The sequence below is a fragment of the Euprymna scolopes genome, chromosome 4 (genome assembly GCF_053919585.1).
Source record: "Euprymna scolopes isolate OS-2025 chromosome 4, ASM5391958v1, whole genome shotgun sequence".
Taxonomy (NCBI): domain Eukaryota; kingdom Metazoa; phylum Mollusca; class Cephalopoda; order Sepiida; family Sepiolidae; genus Euprymna; species Euprymna scolopes.
The window spans coordinates 55,126,888-55,139,387 of NC_136485.1; positions in this window are offsets into that span (position 1 = coordinate 55,126,888).

Consider the following 12,500-nt stretch of genomic DNA (forward strand, 5'->3'; position numbering starts at 1 on the left):
TATCCCGAGTGGCCTTCGAGCCTTGATAAGTGGTGACATCCATATAAAAAAAAATCGAAAAACGTGATGCTGAATTGTTTAAATATTCCGACAATATCCATTAATCATAAATCTCAATTCATATTTTGCAATTTCTTATCTGGATTTGTGACCAAAGATGTTATCTAAATATAATGATATATATTTTTGACTTTAAATTTGCTTTATCGGCAAACATAAGGATAAGCATGATGCAGAAGTCTATCGAGGATGATGAAACACAATATAGCCACAAATAGATTCTACAGCTCAAATATCATAAACGCCTCGGCAAAGATCATGACACTAACGTAGAAGAGCGGAATAGGATACCGTATTCGATGCTTTCGTACAGTGACCTTTTGATCACGGTTAAAATATAATAGGCGAAGCGGCATGGACACGTCAACTCCATGTACAGAGGTTGTCGTCAAGCGAATCCTGCACATAACAGTATAGATCCTGGGATGAAGAAGCTGATAAGCAATCAGTTCAAGGGCAGTATATAAGAATTGACAGCACTAAAGTTAAACGAGACTGATTAAGACAATGCTTACTTGGTAGAAGTACGCGTTGACATCATAAGAAGTTACATGATTGCATAGAAAAGGTAATGATATTATTAGGAAAATTAAGCACCTTTAGATTTATTATTATTTTCGCATTTAAACAGTTGGTTGTTTGCATTTTATGGTAAATGTTTTTAAGCTTTAAAATTATATGCTTTTACCTTTGAGCAGATGCACACCCCTGTAGAGTTATGTGCGCCCCCTCATGTCTCGTGACTTTCGCTCTTTTTCATGGGTTTCTGAATTGTTTCCGTCGTTAACGCCATAACGGTATCCCTCCCTTTAGCAATTGTTAAGGGTTTGAGCACTGGTTTACAATTACAAAAAAACAATAAACAATAAAAAGTAATCAAACTATGAAACAAGGCGAAATCAGACGCATCGTGCAAGATGGATTGTACGCTGTGTATGTGTTATAATGATTTCTAACGTTGTCTATTGGAAGCTGTTTGTCCAGGTATCTTCGTAGTCGGTTGATCAATTCATCTCATCGTCTAAGCTCTGTCTGATTCTAATCTCCTCAATATCTCTCATGGGACCACCGAGCCGTCAACCTACCACCACTGCCCTGAACTAAAAACATAAACTAACTATGACTCCTTAATTTGTTGACTTAGAATCGGACATCTTAAAGCTCTCGTCTTTGGCATAGCGTAATCGATAAGCATAATTAGCTTTTCCTCTCGGTCATTCTCATCTGATTATACATCTTATTTGCAATCACTTGTGTGTCAGCTCGTAAATTCTTTTCTATTTTGTCTTGGTTTGTTACTCCCCAAGACGCCTCACATGTTTGTACGAGTCACATCATACTAGTCTGCAAGAGGAGAGAGTAATAGTTATGAAGGTTAGATAAATATTTCGTCGTGACATTGACGTTTTGGCTCTGATTAATCTCAAGTCGTAATATACGGACACTAAACCACATTTGATGAAATCTTGTGCACAAAGGTGCAAATAACGGATCAGACAAAGTCTTGCAGACATATCAGTTATTTTGCGAAGATAATTCAGAAAAAAGAGCAACTAGAGGAAGTGAAAAAACGATAACAAATGTTGGCGTGACAAAAGCTAATACTTCAAGGCCTAAACTGATAAACTATTCCTAGAAAAACAAGTAAATCCGGGTTAACAAAAAGAAAATAACAATAATGTTATTTTTATCCTTCACTGTCTCTTGGTATACTGGATTCTCACTGGCACGAATATTCTTATAAGAGACTGTTACCTCATTACTAATCGCTTGTTGGATCATGACAAATTTCAAACGAGGTTATTCTTTTCTGACTCCATAAGACTAACTGACTTTCTGTCCGATGTTGTGTTGCATCAGATGTTCATTCTTCTAGGAGTTTTATTTGGCCTATGTACGAGAGAGGTGGACAGATACTACATCTGGACCAAAAGTGGACTCGAAATTGTGCAATGCAAGGGCCTTCAGTTCCCCGAGTTTTTTTTTTTTGTTGTTTTTATGTAATTTTTCTACATGGGAATGGAGCATTCTACAGCCGTTTCAGAAGTTCCAATAGGAAGATCCTTCAACAGTTTTAACCACTCTTTCACGTGCAAGTTTTTGTATCTGTCTTACAATTGTATAAAAAATCGTAGACGCACATATGCAAACTCCGAGCTGCATGCGAAGAAAAAAAAATATCAAAAGAGCATGAGTACGGACCAACGATTACAGTCAGCACAGTCGAGATGATGTTTGAGAGTACGTTCGATACGAAATAAACAAAGAAAGAAATAGCACGATGAGGGTTTATATGGAAAAGTACACGGTAATTAATGTTGTTGTTACAAAAAAACGGGAGTCGATTTATTATTTGTCGAATGTTCCTTGCGACGTACTCTGCTACAACGTGTTGGGTCTACGTGTTTACGTGTGTGCAACGCTATACTTGGTTAAACGTGCATATTAATCGGTAGTTTTTTTAATTTTTATTTATTTATCTGCTTGCTGATATAATTACTGGAATAATGGTAATAGGCTAACGATTACAAGCCCGTAAACCTGAGTATGTGATAAGTGAATGTAATATTTATTTTTATTTTAAATAGTGAAAGATAGTGGGTATTGAGATTATAATCCCCCCCTTAGGAAAACAATTCAGTATTCTGACAAATAGCAGTTCATTGCATGTCAGCATGTATACATTTCAAAACGGGGTGTAAACATTACAAGTATAATGCTAAATAGGTTGATTGTAACTCGAAACAGTTCTTCATTTACTAATATTGAAAAAAAAATACGAACATAAAACCATATTAATCGCCTGTACAAAGTGTTCCCTACATTAGGTTCCAGCAATTGAACTGCGGTTTACCGCTCCAGAAGATATTTCACTACTGATGCAATTCTCTATCTATATAAAAGCCAAGTACGTCCAAGGATGGAATACTGTTGCCATATCTGGGAAGGAGCTGCTAAAAACAGCCTATCCTGCCTTGACAGAGTACAAAATAGACTTCGTGGCTTAGTGGGGGATGCCCTTTTCTCTACCCTGCAACCTCTCTCCCACAGAAGAGACGTTGCGAGCCTATCCTTGTTTTATCGTTATTTCCATGGCAGGTGCTCGTCTGAGCTCCAATCACTGGTCCCCCCTCGCCAATCTTTCACGAAAAACACCCGTCTAGCTGAATCAACTGTGAAAAATTTCCCCCACTCTGTATCTGTGCCTAAATCAAAACGCGGATTCCATGAACAAAGCTTCTTTCTTAGAACTGCACGCCCGTGGAACTCTGTTCCGTCTGCCTGCTTCCCTCCGGACTACAACTTGGATGTCTTCAAGTCCAATGTTAACAGATTCCTAATGAACCGCCCCCTTAATTAAACACTTCATCAAATCTCCACACTAACGTAATGTACTTGCAATAACCCTTATCCCTGAGTGGCTTCCGGGCCTTGATAAGTGGTGATCACTGTGTAAAAAAAAAATTAAGCATGCATTTGGTGTGATTTAAACCGAGGTTGCTTAAGCATGTATATGGATTTCTTTGCAGAAGTTTTCTTATGCCAAACATTAAACTGACAGAAATATATCTAGCCGGTTTTGTGTATAAAACTAACGCAAGAGAAATACATTCTGGTAAGCTGAGGAAAAATAACAATAAAAAGCGAAGAATGATCAAATCAGATATAATAGTGAAGAATAAACCGATGCTGTTATTCGACTGTCATTTCCGTTCGTGCAATCAATCAAAAGGACATTGAAGTGTAACACGTAAGGTAAAAGAATAAAAAAAAAAGTTTTTTCGTTCTTAGGTTGTGCGAATTACTGAATAAAGAAACTAAATTCCCGGCATGCACCTGGTTATTCAATGTGATACAAAGCCTGTTCCATCAAGTAGAGAATACAATTGATGTGTGTGGCAAACCAGATCTGATCAAATCGATAAACCATGGATGAATATAGCGCCCAATCCAGCCACTCGAAATATCTTGCTGGCTAGCTTTTCACTCGAATACCATCCAGGGTGCTACATTTCCTTAAAGTCCTTTCATGAATAATAGATCGGCCCGTGGACTACGGATATTTCAATGGAAGATTCGTCTCATAGTATAGATCTTCTTTTACGTTTGTTCATGTTATATAACATTTATAAATTCTATATATTTTTATATCAGAAAGAATATTAGGAAAGAACTAAACGACGAATTCAAATACGATTTATTGGTACATTGATCAGTATATATATATATATATATATATATATATATATATATATATATATATATATATAGTAACAGAGACAGAGATTCATAAAAATTTAGTGATCGATTCAATAAAGAAATTGCAACATTAGCAATAAAAGATAGAGGTGCTATTAATAATTAGTTATTTTCAAACCGAATGCTTCTCACCAGTGCCTATATCTCGACTTCCATTTCTTATCTGTAACCATATCACTCTATCTATTCTTCTGATGAGCAGAATTAGATTAGCAAATCGTTAGGTATAAATAGAATATATATATGCCTTATTTTTAATTATGTAATTTTCTTAATTGAATCAATTATTACAATTATATGCATAAGTATCTATATTGTACTGTCGATTTGTTCATTTTTTTTTCTTTTCGTATTTCAGGTCTACCTTATATGATGAGCTTTATTATTATCCCATTAAGGCTCCATTTTAAGAATTACCTAATTCTTCTTGGATCCCTTTATATATATATATATATATATATATATATATATATATAGAGAGAGAGAGAGAGAGAGAGAGAGAGAGAGATAAGACAAGGTAGAAAATTGCAGTAAATTGTAATAAATTTATCATATATCGTTTGTGCAAGCTAAATCACAAAACCTTGTTCGTTTAGCCTAGGCTAGATATTGCAACACCCGGTATTTTATGAATTATTGTTCTTAAAAGGCGATTTTTTAAAAATTTAAGCATCGTCTTATATGCAGAAATATACAGTATATATATATATATATATATATATATATATATATATACAAGTAGGTTGTAGTTTGCTTGAAGCATTGTTGAAGAAAATTATAAGGTAAAATTAAAAGCCAAGAACAATGCGAGATTTATTTTTTATATAGAGTAAAATTAAATGCAAACAAAAGAAATAAAGTTCTTTTTTTTGTTGTTTGTTTTTTCTTTTTCACACAAATTTTAACTCTAAACAACAGTAATTTTTTTTTCTGTTGTATTCAATGGTGATATAAATCTCAATATATTTCAGACTTATTAGTCCATTTTCAAGAGAAGACAGCGGAAGAGTGTTCAAAATTGGAAAAGTAGCCGCAGAGTTTGCCACGTGCTACCGCGAAATATAGAACAAAAAATGACGTTAGGAGAACGTTAAAATAAATCAGTTGATGTTTGAAATACTTGTTGCGTTTGTGAATCAAGGGAGATGACTATTCAAGCAAGGTTTTTTTTTGTTTTTTTTTTAATTATTGTTTTTCTTATGTTTTAAACTTATATTATAAAAGCGGAGCTCAATTCCAGTCTATTGTTTAGTGTGGGAGTATTTTTTGAAATAATTAAATTACTTTTCCAATTTTGAACACTCTTCCGCTGTCTTCTCTTGAAAATGGACTAATAAGTCTGAAATATATTGAGATTTATATCACCATTGAATACAACAGAAAAAAAAATTACTGCTGTTTAGAGTTAAAATTTGTGTGAAGAAGAAAAAAACAAACAACAAAAAAAAGAACTTTATTTCTTTTGTTTGCATTTAATTTTACTCTATATAAAAAAAAATCTCGCATTGTTCTTGGCTTTTAATTTTACCTTATAATATATATATACATATATATATATTCATATATATATATATATATATATATATATATTCATATATATATATATTCATATGTATATATATATATATTCATATGTATATATTCATATATATGTATATATATATATTCATATATATATATATATATATTCATATATATATATATATTCATATGTATATATATATATATTCATATGTATATATTCATATATATGTATATATATATTCATATATATATATATATTCATATATATATATATATTCATATATATATATATATATATTCATATATATATATATTCATATATATACATATATATATATTCATATATATATATATATATATATATATATATATATATATATATATATATTCGTTGTGTGGTGTGTGTATAAATATTAAATGTTCTATTTTGAAAATATATATGACAATTAAGCTACACAGAATTTCCTGCATTCTATCATGCCAGGATATTGCATAGAATCGTTGTTACTGCATGTCCTTGTATTGTTTAACAATAAAATCTAATTATATATTTCCACAAATTATAGTTCCTAATTACATACCGTATTCAAATCCTGTTTGCATTGATGTAATTGCATATTTAAATTAAAATATAATAAATTATTGCATATTTACAAATAAAATATGATAAAATTATTTCATATTTACAAAGAAAATATAATAAAATTATTGCATATTAACAAAGAAAATATAGTAAAATTATTGCATATTTACAAAGACAATATAGCAAAATAATTTCATACTTACAAATGAAATACAAAAATATTGCATAGTTACAAAGAAAATATACTAAAATTATTTCATATTTACAGATGTAATTAAATAAAATTATCGCATATTTACAAATAAAATACAATAAAATTATTGCATATTTACAAAGAAAATATAATAAAATTATTGCATATTTACAAAGAAAATATAATAAAATTATTGCATATTTACAAATAAAATATAAACTTATTGCATATTTACAAATAAAATATGATAAATTTATTGCATATTTACAAAGACAATATAGTAAAATAATTTCATACTTACAAATAAAATACAAAAATATTGCATAGTTACAAACAAAATATACTAAAATTATTGCATATTTACAGATGTAATAAAATAAAATTATCGCATATTTACAAATAAAATATGATAAAATAATTGCATATTTACAAATGAATATAATAAAATAAGTGATGTTGGGAATCACCCATGTTCAAAACATGAACTCTTCCGAACTGAATACATTTCTTGACGGTCGAGACTCTCGGCGGAGTCAGTGGACTTTCGTAGTCCGCCATTTTGGGGCTCTTTTTACGATGGCTGCTCTTGGTGTATGCTGTAATTTGTTGTCCTTTTTCTTATTTAGCTCCGTGCCCGTGGTTTCTATTAGTAATAGTGCTTTCATAACGTGTATATAACTGTTTCAAAATGCGTATTATGTATTCAAACAACAATTATTTGAACTTTACTATATACATATTATTTCAACAATTACAATATTGTAATATTATCTAAATAAGCATTTGTTATTTTCAAAGCAATGTATTAAACAAAATCAACATTTATTCGTGTGTTCGCGTCGGATTATACCACTCTGATATGTCTTTAAAAACGACACTTATTTGTATGGATATTCATGTTTATTTATATTTATTACAAAAGTCCTCTCTATATATAAAGCTGAACGTCTGTGTGTGTGTGTCTGGTCACGAATAGGCTCCTATATGGTTGACTATTATAGAAAACTGATAACATATAATGATAGAGGATGTATCGAGACTCAGGAATGTGTATGTTTGATCTGGAAAAATGATGATTCATTAAAATTGTGGGGTCTGCGTTCGCGCTTGTCCACAAAGTATAAAAATAAAAAAAATTAAAAATTAAAAAAAAAAAAACGTTTACAAGTGTTTTGACATAGATGTACATAATAATACTTTGATAAGTATCTTTTAACATAAATAAGGATGGTATAATAAAATTGTGCGGTCTGCGTTCGCACCTGGTCTCCATAGCCTGGAAATAGGCACAGGCTTTAATAAAGACTTTTCATATCTATCTGCGTAAGTATACTTTGATAGTTATGTTTCAGTTTGAAGAAATATGGTATAATAAAACTATGGGGTGTTCGTACACGCCTGACTGCTATAGAATGGAAATATGTCACAAAGTTTCACGAGTTTTTTTTTTTTTTTAATATAGATCAACAGAATATTGTGATAAGTGTTTCAGTGTGAACAGGTATTGTATAATCTATTATGAGGTTTATTTATTTTATTTTTACTTTCATCATATTTTGCTTTGGTTTTGATACCTTCAAATTCGAAGCTATCTCTTTACAACCCTTCCTTTTCATAACCTACCATACTTTCCATTGTCTGTAGACTGTTTTTGAACCCAGCAACGACGGGTACTTTTGCTAGTATATATATATATATATATATATATATATATATATATATATATATATATAATTTAAAGGAGATTAGAATAATAGTCTAAAGAGCTAAGTGTATTTTAATGTAATAGTGAAATTACTAGTTTAATTAAAATACAGGAAATGCTCGTTGTAATTTAGATATATAATAAGCTCGATAGTTAAATGTCCTAGAGCTAATTCAATATTAAGTAATGTGATTTATAATTTAAAAGTTTTAAAATTTTTAAAATTTAAAAATCAAAATTTAATTAAATTAAAAATCAGTTTCATAAGAAGGAACAACAACAAAGTCAATTATCTGTACGATCGTTTCGGAAATCCGTGCTTTTTATTTGTGGTATACATGAAGTCACGTAGAATAATTATACATAGTTTTTTTTTTTTTTTTTTTTTTTTTGGTAAGCACGGTCTCCTCATCAGCAAATTTAGGAGGATTTCTATTGAATTGAAAAGACACCAAAAATAAACCTAGCATTAAAAGTAAGGCAGATGAGTCTGAAAAATTGAAGTAAAAGGTTTGGATATAAAATTTATAAGAAAATTAATAAGGAAATTGGTATAGGTTAGAGATAGAAATGAGTAGAAAAAATATATATATTTTTGAATTTACATAATAAATTTGATTTAAAAATATATAGATATATAATTACCTTTTGGTTTTTCTTTTTTTGAAATCAGGAACTGTATTTAAAGTAGTCATTTAGATGTTTGCTATAGCTTTTTATTTTATTGAATGATGAATTTTAAAAGGGCGACGCTCGTGCAGTAAATTGTTTCCGTTAGCGTATTTTGATTTAGAGACGCTACAGTTAATATCTATAGAGAGAGAGTTTTTTTTTTTTTTTTTTTTTTTTTTGCAAGTTTTTAAGGGGAGATAATTGTCATGGCTTTATTTATTATTTGATTTACGAGTCTAAGGGCGGTAATTGGTTTAACTTAATTTATTAAAAAAAAAAAAAAAAAAAAAAAAAAATCTATTTTTACTAATGAGTAATTTTTAATGATTTAAGGTGGTTTATATTTATTAAATTTAAACCAACGTTTATGATTACACGATAGAAGCTCGTGTCTTGAATTTACTAGTTTGGTTGTGCTTTTTATATCTTCATATTTTAAAATTTTTACGGTTTCTTTTGTACATAATGTACAAAATTTATCTCCTGGTTTATATGATTTGCAAGTCTCAATTATTTGCCATTTTAAGTTGAAAGAAATATTGCTATTTTTTAGTTGCCAAATATAGTTGGATAGAGTAGTTTGGTTTGATAGAGAGTTATTTTTAAAAGAATGTTTGTGCGTTGAAATTCTATGTTTTATTGGGCCAGATGTGGAACCAATATATATTACCTCTTGATTATTATGATTATTTTCCGTTAGGTCTATTGTTGGATTATAATGTGGTGGGTTGGTTAATAATTGATCGGTAGATTGATTTAAGTTGGTGTTATTATTTAATTCGGTAGTTGAGTTATGGCTGTTGATAGGTTCTTGTATATTTGGAGTTTTTGATACTGTGCAGCTATAGATAACATTTTTAATTTTACATGAGCCTTGTAGGGGACATTTATTTTTTATTCTACAGTTACAGTCCGATGTATTTTGTATAGTTGCATTTTGTAGTTTATTAATTTTATTATTATTAGAGCTAATTATTTTCTGATGAAGGTTAGGCATAGTAGAGTAAGAGACTTTAATTGTGTTCTTATTGAAAATCTTATTATATCTATGGGGGGCTTTAAAGTTCTTATCTAATATTTTAAAAAATTCTCTAGCTATGTTTGTTTCTAGGTTTTTGGAATACGGGGGGTTAAACCATAGGATCTCCTTGTGTCTATTCTTACGTTTGCGGGTTTTAGTTTGTTGTTTATTTATATTATTATCTAATATTTGTAGTTTGGTTTTATCTTTTTTTGTCTCCTGGTTATTTTTCTTAACTCGTATACGGGAAGACATTGCCATATTATATGTTATTACGCTCTTAATAGGTTTATTTTTAATGCAGTTTATGTTTCTATCATTTTCATTTATTATCACTTCTATATGTCCACAATCAATCAAACCACCCTAAATCAATATTAAAATCAATAGTTCCCAATATCGCTCTAAGAATTTCTAGACTGTCTTCTACTAAATCAATATTTACCAAAAATGAAAAATACTATAATGAAGCCCTTAAAAACTCTGGATATAATTCACAAATTAAATTCATAAATGAAAATGATGGAAACATAAACTGCATTAAAAATAAACCTATTAAGAGCGTAATAACATATAATATGGCAATGTCTTCCCGTATACGAGTTAAGAAAAATAACCAGGAGACAAAAAAAGATAAAACCAAACTACAAATATTAGATAATAATATAAATAAACAACAAACTAAAACCCGCAAACGTAAGAATAGACACAAGGAGATCCTATGGTTCAACCCCCCGTATTCCAAAAACCTAGAAACAAACATAGCTAGAGAATTTTTTAAAATATTAGATAAGAACTTTAAAGCCCCCCATAGATATAATAAGATTTTCAATAAGAACACAATTAAAGTCTCTTACTCTACTATGCCTAACCTTCATCAGAAAATAATTAGCTCTAATAATAATAAAATTAATAAACTACAAAATGCAACTATACAAAATACATCGGACTGTAACTGTAGAAGAAAAAATAAATGTCCCCTACAAGGCTCATGTAAAATTAAAAATGTTATCTATAGCTGCACAGTATCAAAAACTCCAAATATACAAGAACCTATCAACAGCCATAACTCAACTACCGAATTAAATAATAACACCAACTTAAATCAATCTACCGATCAATTATTAACCAACCCACCACATTATAATCCAACAATAGACCTAACGGAAAATAATCATAATAATCAAGAGGTAATATATATTGGTTCCACATCTGGCCCAATAAAACATAGAATTTCAACGCACAAACATTCTTTTAAAAATAACTCTCTATCAAACCAAACTACTCTATCCAACTATATTTGGCAACTAAAAAATAGCAATATTTCTTTCAACTTAAAATGGCAAATAATTGAGACTTGCAAATCATATAAACCAGGAGATAAATTTTGTACATTATGTACAAAAGAAACCGTAAAAATTTTAAAATATGAAGATATAAAAAGCACAACCAAACTAGTAAATTCAAGACACGAGCTTCTATCGTGTAATCATAAACGTTGGTTTAAATTTAATAAATATAAACCACCTTAAATCATTAAAAATTACTCATTAGTAAAAATAGATTTTTTTTTTTTTTTTTTTTTTTAATAAATTAAGTTAAACCAATTACCGCCCTTAGACTCGTAAATCAAATAATAAATAAAGCCATGACAATTATCTCCCCTTAAAAACTTGCAAAAAAAAAAAAAAAAAAAAAAAAAAAAACTCTCTCTCTATAGATATTAACTGTAGCGTCTCTAAATCAAAATACGCTAACGGAAACAATTTACTGCACGAGCGTCGCCCTTTTAAAATTCATCATTCAATAAAATAAAAAGCTATAGCAAACATCTAAATGACTACTTTAAATACAGTTCCTGATTTCAAAAAAAGAAAAACCAAAAGGTAATTATATATCTATATATTTTTAAATCAAATTTATTATGTAAATTCAAAAATATATATATTTTTTCTACTCATTTCTATCTCTAACCTATACCAATTTCCTTATTAATTTTCTTATAAATTTTATATCCAAACCTTTTACTTCAATTTTTCAGATTCATCTGCCTTACTTTTAATGCTAGGTTTATTTTTGGTGTCTTTTCAATTCAATAGAAATCCTCCTAAATTTGCTGATGAGGAGACCGTGCTTACCAAAAAAAAAAAAAAAAAAAAAAAAACTATGTATAATTATTCTACGTGGCTTCATGTATACCACAAATAAAAAGCACGGATTTCCGAAACGATCGTACAGATAATTGACTTTGTTGTTGTTCCTTCTTATGAAACTGATTTTTAATTTAATTAAATTTTGATTTTTAAATTTTAAAAATTTTAAAACTTTTAAATTATAAATCACATTACTTAATATATATATATATATATATATATATATATATATATATATACATATGATGAGAAAGATGGGAATATTATTTCGACGAGATAGAGAGATATAAAATGAGCCAACCAAGTGGTGTGTTCATCAGTGTTTCGTC